Raw genomic sequence first — 15,508 nt, 5'->3', positions numbered from 1 at the left:
GCAGAACTATACACCCGCCTGAAACACGAAGCAACAAAGGTCGGACTGGTGGTGAGCGCGTCAAAAACAAAATACATGCTAGTAGGCGGAACCGAACATGACAGGATTCGTCTAGGTAGTAACGTCGCGATAGAGGTAGTGGAGGAATTTGTTTACCTTGGATCCTTAATGACGGCTGACAACAATGAGAGTCGTGAAATACGAAGGCGCATCATCAGTGGAAGTCGTGCCTACTACGGGCTCCAGAAGAAACTACGGTCAAAAAAGATTCACCCCCGCACCAAATGTACCATGTACAGAACGCTAATAAGACCGGTGGTCCTCTATGGACACGAGACATGGACTATGCTCGAGGAGGAGCTGCAAGCACTCGGATTTTTCGAGCGACGTGTGCTAAGGACGATCTTCGGCGGTGTGCAGGAGAACGGTGAGTGGCGGCGAAGAATGAACCACGAGCTCGCTGCACTCTACGGCGAACCCAGCATCGAGAAGGTGGCCAAAGCCGGAAGGATGCGGTGGGCAGGGCATGTTGTAAGAATGCCGGACAACAACCCTGCAAAGTTGGTGTTCGCTACCGATCCGGTTGGCACAAGAAGGCGTGGAGCGCAGAGAGCACGATGGGCGGACCAGGTAGAGCGTGATATAGCGAGCATTGGGCATGACCGAGGATGGAGAGCGGCAGCCGCAAACCGAGTATTGTGGCATTCTATTGTTGATTATGTCTTATCTTAAATGTGATGTTGTACAAATAAATGTATGTAATGTAAATGCGCTTATTGTAGAGTATTTAATAGTTTTTTTTTTTTTCAAAAACCGGAAACCGCTATCTTCGATTAAAAAAAACATAAAGAGATAAAACGAATAAAGATTATACGCAAATTGATAAAAACGCAAAAGGGACTGACTTACTTGCGGTTATCTACAGTAAAGGAACTTCAAAATCAATCATCCAAAATAATATGAAACGACGGATGCCATTTTATCAATTAAAAAAACGATGCAATTTCCTGTAGGGTAGGTGCTCCAGTAACAGGGGTGCGCTTATACTTACATAAGTGAAGGTGAAAAATCTAATAAATTTATTTTTCGCCGGCAACTCTCCTAAAGTAAAAAAGATCCGCAGACAAACAGACATAACACATTGAATAGTTCTCACTAAACATTGTCGCTAAAATACTACCACCATCTGTTGAGTAGCCTGTGATTAAAAGTACGCTCAAAAGATGGAGATAGTGCGTAAACTTCAAATGCAAGGGAATTGACTATGTGCGCCACATGTGGCGATACTGCCAACTAAGAAACATTTAAATTGTCGGGAAATGTGAGTTCGATGAACAGTTTGCAAGTGTTTTGATTATTTGCCGGTGGTAAATCTGCATTTTCGAGTTTTTAAAATAGCCCAAATATGTTGGAAAAAAGGTTTCTTATGATTTTGATTCCATTGCATCGTTGAAGGAGCATTTCTATAACAGTGAAGGTGGTAAATGTCATGAAAATGTAATGGGAAAAAATGCCGTGACATTTGTTTCTTCCATTCAATTTAAGGGTGATATCTAAAAATGTACATATACCAGCTCTGAGTGGAACCCTTAAGAAACCATTGCGTTCTTTTAATGTAGAAACCAAAGTTAGCATCGACCACAACTACTGAAATAGTGTTCCTATTAATGCAGAGTGAGTTTTTTCAAAAATGTTTAGAATTTAATAACTTAAATGTTTAGAATTAAATAAAAATTAATTTTTTCCAGAAAAATAAACTGTTTGGCAAGCTATCGATTGACATATAACATTTTGAATGATAAACAGTTACATTTTTTTATATAAATAAACTGTCTCAGTCGCTCAACTACCAGATCACCCACCCTACAAGTCATCCCAGAAAATCTTCGAAGGCTTCGATCGATGGATCGATTGCTGTAATGACACCGGCTCTCGATTGTTTTTAACGATAATGACAATGCCGACGGTCGGCGGCAACTTTCCGATCAGAAATGTTGATCGATCAAAAGCAATTTTTATCACTCGCTCGTCAAAGAAAATCGATGCCGAAAAAAGAAAACCACTCGAAAATCGATGACCGGGCAAGATAGTTTTTGCTTTCCAGCTCAACGAGCATCTCGTCGCTCGTGTTTTTTTTTTGTCATAGCCCTCGGGATGTGAATTGAGAGCGTTTGGATGCAATCAAGCACCATTACACACTCCATTACCTGAGCATGCCCCTTGGGGCGGTGGGCAAGCTTCTCCCGATCGGAGAATCGAGATTGATATCGCCTGGGTGTTATTATTTTAAATTGCCAACAACAAGACGGCAGCAGCGGCGAAGCACAGTGGGATGGACCGATACAGCTGTGATAAGATGACGCTCGGTTGCACACACATACAATCATACCTGAAACGATAAGTGGGAAAATATTCAAATTAGTTCGAGTTTGACAGATTTACTCTCTTTTGGATAGAGTTAAAACGATACACATTCATGGTTGGCTGCGGGGTAATTACATATACGGTGAGATCCGGACTGACGAGCACTTGTAAGCCATTTAAATCCATTTTACATGACGCACTTCAAATTTTGCAGCCATTAATTAGGATTTGAAACACGCGGAGGACGGATTAATGACGACACACTGAACTAGCCAAGCGACAGAAGCAACCCGGTAGTCACGACGGAGATGGAGTGCTGTACTCGTCGTCGTCGTCGTCGTAAAAGTCTAGGTTAATTTCCACTATGGTGGTAACGTGTGGTACTGCCGTGCGTCAACTGGAACTGACATTAACGTTAGCTTTTATGAGGTACTTTGGGTAATACATTTCCCTTCTCTGGTAGCTGTATCCTGTCTGGTGGATGTGATTCTGCATCAGGCTCATGTCAGCAGATATTTAATTTAGTGAAACATTTAACACATTTCAGTCACCATTTAATTAAAATAGCTATCCTGCCTCCAGTGGAACTAGTGTGTAAAGCATAGTACAGTTACCCATGGAGTATCTTTGAGATAAAAACCTGAATTAATACTTCTATGGTGAGATCTGACCCTGATTACTAGTAGAAATTCCGACAAAAGTGCTCATATGATGTGAGGTGATGTTCCGTATGGTGCTATTGTGGTTCTGGGCACTACAAATGACTACAATTAATCGTTTTGTTCGACCATTTTCCACAAAGATGGCGCTGTTCCGCTGGTAGGAAGTGATAGAAATCCCCATATAGAAATTGGGAGAAGTGGGAATAATTCGCTTTCGGTGCATATTCAGGTCAAAAAAAGTGAACGACAACCTAAAGAAATTAATCAGAGACTTTGTCGTTCAGTTTTTTCCAGGAAATTATTGTTAAACAAGCTACAATTAATTAAAAATGATTTTTCCCCATTACCTGCTTTACTACCAGTTCCCAGAGAGCCAAAAAATTCAAATTTAAGAGAGAAAATTTGCTCTCACGACCTCAATCTCTGAACATGCCATGTATTTTGTTGACACTCGATTTGTGATTACTCTTTCACAGATTACAAAATAGAGTACCTGACACTACAAAACATGTCTGGTACCTCTATATATGCATTTGTGCTTTAACATTTGAAGTCCCTCCTTTTTTACATATGCTGCGCAAGACATACTTTATGCCCCGCCCCATACATAAAATTCGGCGGGAAATTCTGTGAGGGGTGAGCTATTTTGTGTGCAGAATGTGATAAAAAGGAGGGACTTCGAATATTAATCTAAATGCATATATAGAGGTACCAGACATGTTTTGCACTGCAGTGTCCTCTGTGAACAATTATAGGAAAACAGATTGTGTCTACTTTCCGATAGATGTCACCGCAAACAACAGCTGTGACATCTGATGGAACATGAATGCAGAAGCTTGACAAAATGATCAATTGAACTAGTTTTTAAATACATGATGGGTTATATTCGTTGCAGATCGAATTTAGTCTAATGGCCCATACGAAACGGACCATGATCCGACCATATCTCCGACAGGCCTGTCATGGTGGTTATCATAGGCGTGTAGAAACCTCTTCATTAGGAAGGGGGCATCGAACTAATAGGGGCGTCTCATATTTTAGGCGTTATTGAGGGGTATATTGATTTACGTGAGACAGAGATTGGACTGGGCGCTGTTTGCCAATTCAATGCCCAAAATACCGTATTTATTTACAAGATTAAAGCAACCTGTGCTTTGGAAGAATAACTATTTAAGCATAAGTTGAAATGTGTTCGAGCTTATTGTATTTTTGAGAAATATTTATTTCAAATTAAACATATTAAAATGTACAAATGTAAAATACAGGTCATCAGAGGTATTTTGAAGTGCTATTAGGTTTATACTAAGCAGTATTAAAAGTTAAGTTGTATCCGAAAAACGCTTAAAATGTATTTAATTAACATAACACATTTAAATTCCAGAAATCATCTCAGGTTGTTTAAAGTGTTAAAAGATTATCATTAGAACATACATTGAACACACCTGAACCGAATTCCAGTCCACAATAGCTACATCCGCATCATATCTGGCCTCCTGCCATCCACTTCAGCAGACGCCGCATGCATCGATGCAGGTATTCTTCCTTTCCGGTTCTGCTTAAACGCAAATATTGCCACAAAAGCCACCGCCTTTTCCGCCAAGACCTCCGGAAACAATAAGATCTTTCTCCTCGACGAGGGGAACAGAGTCCTCCGCACGGCCGCCGACATCGACCTCCCCCCAGTGACGAAAGTCCATTGACATGGAGAGAAAAGTTGTCACTCTTCACGAATCCAATTGGACAACCGGATCAAGAACCGCTTCAAAGCAGGGGATGCATCCGTGATTCTGCGCAGATCGGTCACCGAGTTACTTGGGTCTAACTATGCCGACCACGTACACCGGTACACCGATGGCTTCCGATCGATAAATGGAGCAGGTATGAGGATTTTTGGAGGCGGTACTGCTGAAAGCAGCAGTCTTCTTCCACATTGCTCTTTTTTCTCACCTAGGCTGCAGCGATCTTCCGTGCCGCTACGACGCCTGCTAACAAACCACCACTGCAAGGTTCATGAGTTGATGGGTCGATAGGTAGGGTCCAGGTGTGGGAGCTGCCTTCCTGTTGTCGGTAGCATTGGTGCTCAGCACGGAAAACAAGATCGACGGAAAACAAATCCAAGGAAAAAAAAAGCTAATTTGTGTGTATATTCCGAAATTTAGAATTATGGGATCTCCTCAAAGATGACGCATGTATGAAAAATCAGCCAGTAACCAGAACTGCTCCGGAACCAGTTGACCGATTCTAAAAATATTCTATGGCACCATATGGTATCTTCTTTTCTTGAAATTTTCTGATTTCGTCGAGCTGAGTCGATTGGTATATGACACTTGGCCCTCCACCCCCGGATCGAAAGTCGGTTTGTATAAAGTATATGTATATCCTTCATTCTACGAAAAAAAAATCTAAACATCTTCCTGATTCTTCCTGAATAATCTCCGGATGTCTTCCAACCGAACTACAGGTGGTAATTCGCTGCTGTCAACATTTATCAGCTCACCCAGGTAGAAAATTGAATGTCGATTTTGCCACAAACGAACTCAGCAAATGTCTTCCAACATCACGATTCTAGCGAGCTAGCTGCTTACGCTCGAAAAATAAGTCTCGCTAGGGAAGCGTTTCCGGATCCTCCAACAATTACAATTAGAAGGAAGCAGCGGCAAAGCTTCCTGCTTCGTGGGTGCTGCTGCTGCTGCTCCATTTTAATGCAAAACTCGACAGCAGAGCAGTTCACCGTGTTTAGTGTGAGTGTAAATAATAGAAATTGAATTAGTTTTCCGAGACTTGTTTCCATCCTCTCGGAAATTATAACACCGCTGCTAGTGCAGGCACCGGTAGCGCTGCGGATGGTGAAAATTGTGCATTGTGCTTACTTGATTATTCGGCTCCTTCGTGAGGTGAGATAATGGTTGTGACGTGCAACAGTAGCAGTTGGTTTATTTATTCGAAAAATTTAATTGAATTTGTTCGCAAAACAGATTTACGAGTAAAATTCAATTTGGAGAAACTAAGAGTCTCTGACGACTAAGCGAAGTTGGTGCTTGTTCTGCTCACGACACATGAATTTCCAACATATGTTTGTGATAAGCTGATTTCGTTTCTTTGAACAGCTTTATGCTCGCGTCGTTTGCTTTGATGGTACACTGACTGATGGAAATGTGAGTTGGTTTCGAGAATGGTACAGCATTACATTTTCCTTCGCTGCCTTACTGTGCATAGAAACGTGCAAACGTTATCGAGTTATCGGAAACAGAACAGAGACATCATCGTCAGCCCCAAACTAAATATACACTCATGGAAATCGACTTATATTCCCCTTCAATTTAGTCGCACCAAAATGTCTGACTTCAACGCTGGGTACTATTCTTGGGTAGGCAATTTTGCTTTTCCGTTTACTTTGAGAACCTCCCACCAACCGCCGTCTTTGCTTCATCAAACAACCTCTTGTTCGGAATTCACTTCTTGAGGTGGTGAAAATGTCAGTCTCACAATGTCACAATCTTTGTTGGTAGGATGCTAACCCTACCCCAGAACAGACTTTCCTGGGCGATCTTCAATACTGTAGCTGTGCAAGTTGTGAGAAAGGTATTCAAATCGCTATGAAAAATACTATACTACACCCAACCGGGAAATGTAAGATTCTATTACAGATTTGCATGAAAAGTATACAGACTTTGTATTGTTTCACCGAATGAGCAGATTCTGTAATGTGGTCGTCGGAAGCTTTCATAAATATTTTTTTACGTTAGTTATATTTTAGAGCAAAGTGTGTTTTGCCAAATGCACTACGGTTAGTTAATCATCTCAAGAAGGTTTGGTACGAAAATATACATTCTGGAAAAACTTGCTTGTTCACTACAGTCCATTATAAGAACTGCCATTACATTGGTTGTATGAAACATATGCAGGGGATGAAATGAATTGCAGCTTACATTTGATGAACATGACATTTGTTTTGCGTAGGTTCATGAAGTTGATCTTACGAATCATTAAAACCAGTGTAGGAAAAAATTAAACGTTGAGGACTGCTACAGATTTGGCAGCTTTGAGTGCTGCTTTCTTCCATTGTTTCCTTAGTATGTTGATGATATTTACTGATGATTAGCTGGATTGACACTATGACGAGGATAAGTGAGAGCTTCCAGTTGTGGTCAACTAGGTATCCCGTGTGGACTTCTTGATTCTCGATTATGGTGACGTCCTGGTCACCGTGTTGGGTGGTATCTTTGCTGTATGTGTCTCCCATTGTATGAGTGCTGGATGTATGGTTGTACTGTAGTTGAACCGTGGATGATTTGAATATGACTGTTGCTTGATTGCCATTTGTCGGCTTTATAAGTATTGCATTTTGCTGACAGGTCTCTTTGGTGGTGAATTTTGTTGCGTTCTTTTTGTGTTGAATCAGCATAGGTTCGATGTTGATTGTGGTTGTTTATATTAGCGTATGGATTTTGCTATCCTTCAAGAACTTGATTGCTTTTTCTATGGAATTTGCATCGTCTCCTAGTATTTCATGTAAAGAGGAGCCCAGGTGATTGGTTTTTCTTTCTGTGTCGTAGCGGCGACAATCGATTAATATATGCTGAACGGTAATTGGTATTCCACAAGATAGACATATTTCCGGGTCTTCTTTTCTTGCAAGGTGGCCATGAGTTAATTTGGTATGTCCAATTCTTAGCCTTGTTATGATTTAGCAATCGATATGCAAATCTTTATTGTATGAGGTGCTCCATTCCAAAATGGTGTTCGTCAACCATTCGTTTGAAATTTGAGAATGGTGTGTAAATGTCGATTGGGGATTTGAACATAGCCCCATGTTTTGCCAGGTCGTCTGCTTTCTCGTTGCCCGTGATGTTGACGTGAGCTGGGACCCAACAAAGTTCAACGTTTCTGTGAGTTTCTTGTAGGATCGATTTGATTTTCAAAATCCATGGGTGATTACAGTTGTTGTTAGCGACAGCTTCCAGTACGCTTTTTGAGTCGCTAAATATTACATTTAGACCTGTTGTGCAGTTTTCTAGCGCTTTGATAATTGCATACGCTTCGGCACTGAATATGGATAAATGTGAGGGGAGACATATTGATGTATTTACGTTGTTAGAATGTATTCCGCATCCAACTCCTTCGTCCATTTTTGATCCGTCGGTATATAAATGGTGATGGTGGGGGGTGCACGACGTTAGGCATACGGTCGTTAGGCATACGGACGTTAGGCATACGGTCGTTAGGCATACGGACGTTAGGCATACGGACGTTAGGCATACGGACGTTAGGCATACGGACGTTAGAAAAACGGACGTTAGGCATAATGTACGATAGGCATAATGGACGTTGGGCATAAAGGACGTTAGGCATAATGGACGTTAGGCATAATCTACTTCGGTGACAATAATGAAAGAGCCTTAATTTTTGGAACTCATGAACGACGTCTTGGACAGGCAAAGTATTGGGTTACAGATGGTACGTTTGCCACAGTTCCTTGTTTGTTTCGGCAACTCGTCACTGTTCATGGAAGTATCGCTCCCTCACATCAGCAGACGGTTCCGCTAGTTTTCATTCTGATGACAACAAAATCAGAATCGTTGTATCGAAAAGTATGGCAGGAAATCCTGGAAGCAGCAGGTATGTTTTTTTGTTATTGAATGAAAAACCACAGAATTAACCATTCTTGATTTCATGAGCTGTTCGTTGGCATCATATTTTATTCAACCTTAGCTGTTTTTTTTTTTTTTTTGTTATTGAATGAAAAATCACAGAATTCACCATTCTTTATTTCATGAGCTGTTCTTTGAGGAAAACCTTTTCTTCTTTGACTTTTGCAATATATGTGTAAGAATATATTACAACAAATGTGTGATTTTTTTATTTCTAGATGCGATTGATTTCAAGATATAGTTCAAAACTAAGCTGAGTTTTCAATGTAAGATTACTTAACCACTATCGCTACTAATCATGGATCTAAGTAAATATGTAGATACGTCACTTATGATATGATAAATAATGGATTCCAAACTATGCTTATTAAATAAACTATGTTTGTTTAACTTGTATCATTTTTTATTCAACGCTAAGCCTAATTTAAGCATTGTTTACAGGTTTACAGGTTAAGCAGGTTTCTAGAGTTGCACAGCAGCAAGGTATTTTATGCCTAACGTCCATTATGCCTAACGTATATTATGCCTAACGTCCATTATGCCTAATGACTTTATGCCTAACGTCCATTATGCCTAACGTCCGTATGCCTAACGTCCGTATGCCTAACGTATTTATGCCTAATGGGGTACACTCGATGGTGGGGGTATTCGTTGCAGCAAAGTTCTTTGAAGTAAGATTGTTTTGCTGCAGGGGTAAGTCTTTCTGGGATATCCATATTTATTCGGCAATCTAGTTCCTCCCAGGCCAGTGGTGCAGTTGGATCCTCTTCTTCAATGGCCATTGTTGGAATTTGTAGCTCATTTTGAATATTTTTGGAGAAGTAGAGTTCTGGGTTCAGAATTCCTCGCGCAAGCTGTCTCGTAGAGTAGTTTATTGTTTGTTTTGCAAATATAAGGTCCAAGGGGAGAAGGCCGCTTTCTGATATTATGCTTTCAATTGGACTGGAGTGAAAGGCTCCCGTAGCATATCGTATACGTTGGTGGTATATCGGGTTTAATTTTGCAGCTTTTTATCTGTCTGAGCTTATATAGACTGGAGCTCCGTAAATAAGTTTTGGAAGAATTACCATGTTAAGAATATGTAATAGGCATTTTCTATCGGCACCAAACTTGGTTTTGCTTTAACATTTCATGATGTCGAGTCGACGTTTTGTATCTTCTTTGATAATTTTTATATGGTAGTTGTAATTGAGGTTCTGGTCGATCCAGACTCCCAGTAATGTGTGGTGTTTGGTTAAATTGATTTCTTCTGAGCCGAGCGTTGGGGTAACTTGTTTCTTTAGTTTTCTTCTTCTGCCAATATGCATTATAGCCGACTTGGGCGCTGAAACTTTGAAACCTGTGTCGTCGCACCATTTTTCGATGCCTTTAATGATCTTTTTAACCTTTGGTATTTTTTGGCAAGAAATTTTTGATACTGTCGACTGCGAGTAAAAAGAATGTAACTGCAAACACTGATCCTTGTGGAACATCGTTTTCTTGAACTTTGGGAGAAGATAGTTGCCCTTCGTATTGGACTTCGAATGTCCGTCGTTCCAGGAACGAACAGCAGAATTTGGCCATGTGCCTTAGTGAGCCTTTTTATGATAAGGCTGCGCCATGTCCTGTCGTAGGCCTTTTGTAGATCCAGGAATATGATTTCCGCGTGCTGTTTGTTCAGCATTGCATGCCTTCCGAAGTTGTCAATGTAGGCTATCACGTCGTTGGTTTGATGACCTTTGCGGAAGCCAAATTGGTCTTTACCCAATACTTTATTTTTCTCAAGATGAGCCATGAGTCGTCTGTTTACCATTCGCTCGAGCAGTTTAAGAATGCAGCTTGAAAGACGTATCGGTCTTAAGTTGTCTGGAGTGTTGGGACATTTTCCGGGTTTCGGTATTGGAACCAGTATAGATTTTCTCCAAATTTCCGGGAACGGACCGTTTTTCCAAATGTTGTAGGCTTCTAATAGTTTACGCTTGATGTAGAACGGTAGATGCTGAAGCATAGAGTTGTGAATTTCATCAGGTCCGGGTGATGTTCCCGTGAGTCTATCTAGCTGGAATAGTAATTCGGTCATGGAGAAGTCTTTGTCGATCTTTAAATTTCGTTGTGTTTTAAATATGATTGGGATTTTTCCTTCCTTCTGTTTTTTCTGTAAGAATTGGTGTGGATACGTTTCGTTCGAGGATTCTTTGTAGAAATGATCTGCTAGATGATTTGCGATGTCGGTGGGGTTGGTGATGGGACCGTTATCTGTTTTGATCGCCCAGGTCCTGGCCGATGATGAACTTTTTTTTTGATATGGCGCGAATTTTATTCCAGATGTCTTTTATTGGTGTGTCTTTATTTATTGAGGATGCATATTGTTCCCATGATTTATGTTTTTCTTCTTCAATGATTTTCCTTGCATTGTTGAAATTCGTTTAGTATATCTGGGTATGAAGAATCGTCGGGGTGACATTTTTGTTTTTTCCTAAGTGTTTTTCGTCTTAGTTTGATTGCTTCTGCTATGTTTTGGTTCCACCATGGAACGGTTTTTTGGGGGACTTCAGTAGATGTTTTTGGTATTGCTGATGAAGCTACAGATTTAACTGCGTCTGTTAGTTCTTCTATTGTGTATGATTGATGTGATTTGATTGATTCTTCAAGCTTAGCTTCAAATATGTTCCAGTTTGCTTCGTGCATTTTCCACCTGGCTGGTCTTGATCTTTTAAGAGATATGGTGGTACCAATTAGAATTGGAAAGTGGTCACTACCGTGTTGGTCCTCGTGGATTGACCAGTTAATTCTGTTAGCAATTTCAGCTGAGCATAGAGTCGATGCGTTTGTCGAATGTATGAAAGTTGGGCTGCCGTCATTCAGTAGCATAAGCTCTTGTTCCTGTATTATTTCGGCGATCATTTTTCCTCAGCAATCATCTCTATTTGATCCCCATAGACTATGGTGAGCGTTGAAGTCTCCCGATATAATAAATGGCTTGGGGATAAGGTTAACTATGTTGTCAAGTTCTTTTTTGTTAACTATCTGATTTGGTGACAGATATATGCTGCAGAGAGTCATTTTTCGAGGTAGGTTGATTTTTATAGCTATTGCTTCAAGCCTTGTGTTAAGTTGAATTTTTGAGTATTTTATTCCATGTTTGATTGCAATAGCAACTCCACCTTGTCCTGAAGGACGGTGGCAGAATAAGGTATTGTAACCAGGAATTGAGTGTCCGTTTGACCTGTTGGTTCTTGTTTCTTGTAGACTGATTAGAGATGGCTTGTACTCATTAATCAATATCCGTAATTTCTGCGTCTTGTTTTTCTGACGCCATTACAATTCCATTGAATAATTTCGGTTGATTTTCGGTTTACTGTTGGATCCATTATAGTTTTTTTGATGACGATTATTGGGTTTAGGGTTGCATCTCATCATCGCCACCCTCTTGAGAGCTGACATCCGATTCTGAGTTAACGTACTCAACCGTTTCACATTTTTTTCATCTTATCGTTACCTTTCTTTTTCCTTGGGAGAGATTCGATGGGATTGCCTTGGCTCCTGGTGTGTTTTCCTGATGGTTTGTATCCGTAGAGTTTCAGTGTGTTCTCCAGTTTGGAATAATTCTTTTTGAGAAATTTTGAGCTCTTTTTCTGCCGTTTTTCTGTTTTTGTTTTTCTTCACTGTAGGCATTAACTGCCTGTTCAAACTGGTTTTGTATTTCCATGAGCTTATTTTCCATCTCCTTTTTTTTTGTTCGAACTGTTTCTGCAGATCTAACCTTAGTGCTTCCGCGTAGGATTTCTTTTCTTCATTTAATTGTTTGATCTTCTCATCAAATTGTTGGGTTAATGCACTTTTAATGGAATCTGAATACGTGATTTTATTTTCTCTTTCCACTATTTTTCTAGCTTCCCAAAAGTTAATATTTCTGTCCACTTTCACTTTGGTGATAGCTACTTCTTTCTTGAATGCTGGGCACCCTTTTGAAGAATGCTTTATGAGAATCACCACAGTTAACACATTTTTCTGCATTTTCACAGATTTCATGGAATGCCTCACCGCATTTGTTACACTTTTTTTCACTGTTACAGTTTTTCCAATATACCCGAACTTATAGCACACGAAGCACCTCAAAGGGTTCGGATACCACGGTCTTGTTTCCAGCAGAATGTACCCAATTTTTATTTCTTTAGGTGGAACCGTACCCTTGACAGTGAGGACAAAAATTCCAGTGGGAGTTTTTGTTCTCATTGCGTCCTTTCATAATCTGCCGAACTTCAGTTATTCCTGTTTTCGATAGGTCTTCGAGTAAGTCTTGGTCACTGTCAAACTTTGTGTCCTGGCAAAAAACCACTACTTTGCACGAGTTAAGAGTTTTTGTGCTCGTACACTTTGGTGGAAATTCCTTGAGCCAGCTTTTCGATTTTAGCCTGGTTTCTGGTCTTGCTTTCACTTTTAACGTGGACGAGAATTTTCCCGTCTTTCGTTTTTTTTTTTTGCGCTTGCTACTTCCCCGCAGTAAGCTTTGTTTTATCGACGAGAATCGGAGAGACTCCATGGAAGGATTTACCCTCCTCTCCCCTTCCATAACTTCAGTTGACGTCTACTTTTCGTATTGAACAGACGCATTTGAGTTTAGAGCAGAGTGAAAACAAATTAGTGTTTTGAGCCACTGGTCAAAGTTCGAAAGGCATCGCGCCTAAAGGTGATTTCCCCGTGGAATCTGGTCATTCCATCACGAATATGGACGACTATCGCAAGGATTCCTTTTACCTAGACTTCAGCGGCATGCCAACCCGTCCCAAACTAGACAACGTTGGAGAGCTCATCAGCAAAAAAATCCAGTTGACCAAAGTCAACTGCATCCAGCCTAGTATGTCTAAGGCACGAGTCATAATTGAACTAAAGTCGCAAGCATATGTGGAAGAGCTAGTAGCAATGCATAGTCTGAAGCATTCACTAGAATTAAAAAAAAAAACAAAGAGTATGCTATACTACTTGTCCCGTATGACAATGCAATTGAGGTTAGGGTAGCGGACTTACCATCTTACATCTCCACCGACACAATAGCCAAGCATCTAGCACCATATGGTGAAGTTCTCTCAACAAAAGATGAGGTATGGAAAAATTTTTGGCCTGGTTTGCCCACTGGAGTGCGGCTTGCACGTATGCGAATACAAAAACAGATTCCATCGTACATTCCGATGACCACTCATACTGCCTTTATCACTTACCGAAATCAAATTCGCACCTGCCGGTACTGTGTACGACCTTTACACGTCGGACGCACTTGTAATGAGGTAAGGAATGAATTAGGATACGACATCAACAGCCGTCTTACTGTAGCACAAGTTGTACAAGGCATTGTCCCACCATCATCAACTTCGCAAACAAATGGTTTACCGCCATCATCCATTGCTCAAGATACGACAAATGAAATGCAAACTTCCGATGGAGAAACAGATGTCAGCATACACAAAACTATCGTTACTGCAATAACTGATTCCATAATGGCAACTGCCGAAAAGGAATTAAGCAGACCGTCTTCTCTTTCCCGTCATCCAACGGTAGAACGCACTAAAGTAGCTAATACGAGCAGAACTAGTTCACCATTCAGTAATGAAAGAGCACACACCAATCCAGACCACATTACTGACTTCCACATTTCTGATGACGACGAAGAAGTAATAAACGTATCAAAAAGGCTCCGATCTCAACAAACCTCAGAAATCTCCGAAACACCCTTTTTGGAGGTACAGCGCAAAAGCAGGAGGAAAACCAATAACTCTTCTTCCCAGTAAGCTTGCAACGAGTATATGTCATGCCGAAGCAAAACAAGATATTACCACCTTCCTCAAACAAATTTTACAATTATCATTCACAACATTACGACAACATTCGCTCTGCCGGAGAAATTCACCACTACCGAAGCTGACCTTGATACTGCTGCACTAGAGGTAAAATCACTTCTTCCAGAAACAAAAATCTTCTCATCATACAACCGGAGGTCGAAATGGAGAAACAACACAACCGTCACGAAATATAATGCTAACATCACTATCAGCGGGGGTTCTTCTCTCTGTGAGGTAAGCCCTAGTATATGTCCTATCGAAGCCAACTGCCGCACTTCAGAAAAAACATTTCTTGTAGAAATAAAACCTGCGCACCTCACAACAGACGGCTCACCCAAGAGAAACAAATTCAACGCGATACTGCTGCTTCCGTTACAACTGATGATCCAGAAAATCACTAAAATTGCAGATCATTTTCCACCACAACACTGCGACACTATCCTTTTCATTCATGGAATACAGGTGAGCGAATATTGTAACAATAACAAACAATCGGAGTCGGAGTTGGTGTTGATACTGAACATGCTGACTTCTGGTGAGTTGTCAACTTGCTTTAGAATGACATTCGCTGTCATTTTTGCGCCTGCCAGAGACTGGGAACGCTGGGAACGTACACAAGTACAGTACAAGGTGGAACTCCTAAATATGTAAAGGTGATGGATCTTTTTAGCTATAAAATTTCAACGATCAATATTTGCAATATTTCAAACCAGACGAAAGTTGATGCACTAAGATCATTCATCCGATCGTCAGACCTAGATGTCATTTTACTTCAAGACGTGCAAAATAATCAGTTGGAATTACCAGGATATACGATAATTTTCAACGTCAATGCCGATCAGCGTGGTACAGCCATTGCGTCTAGGGACCAGTACAATGTTCATAATGTTGAAAAAAGTTTAGATAATCGCATAATATCGATGAGAATTGGCCCAGTTACGTTCATCAATATCTATGCTCCTTCTGGCGCTTTACAAAGAACAGCAAGGGAGAATTTTTTCAATTCCTCCGTTGC

The 15,508-nt window shown here is 40.6% G+C and overlaps 2 protein-coding genes across 2 annotated transcripts in view; both read right to left on the bottom strand.

Annotated features, from left to right (window-relative positions):
• The window catches only part of LOC135697738 (frizzled-like), a 320,922-nt gene extending 314,827 nt beyond the window's left edge, over positions 1-6,095 (bottom strand). Inside the window, exon 1 of the mRNA XM_065217543.1 lies at positions 6,081-6,095. The gene's annotated coding sequence lies outside the window, so the exon portion shown is untranslated. The remainder of the gene's footprint in view (positions 1-6,080) is intronic.
• Positions 1-15,508, bottom strand: part of LOC135697737 (frizzled-like) — a 359,620-nt gene that overhangs the window by 77,926 nt on the left and 266,186 nt on the right. The window lies entirely within an intron of this gene.

This window comes from Ochlerotatus camptorhynchus, unplaced genomic scaffold (genome assembly GCF_037179485.1).
Source record: "Ochlerotatus camptorhynchus isolate MF236.1 unplaced genomic scaffold, CSIRO-AGI_Acam_v1.1 ptg000077l, whole genome shotgun sequence".
Lineage (NCBI taxonomy): Eukaryota > Metazoa > Arthropoda > Insecta > Diptera > Culicidae > Ochlerotatus > Ochlerotatus camptorhynchus.
The sequence above is the reverse complement of the archived record's forward strand: the minus strand, read 5'-3'. Positions and strand labels throughout refer to the sequence as shown.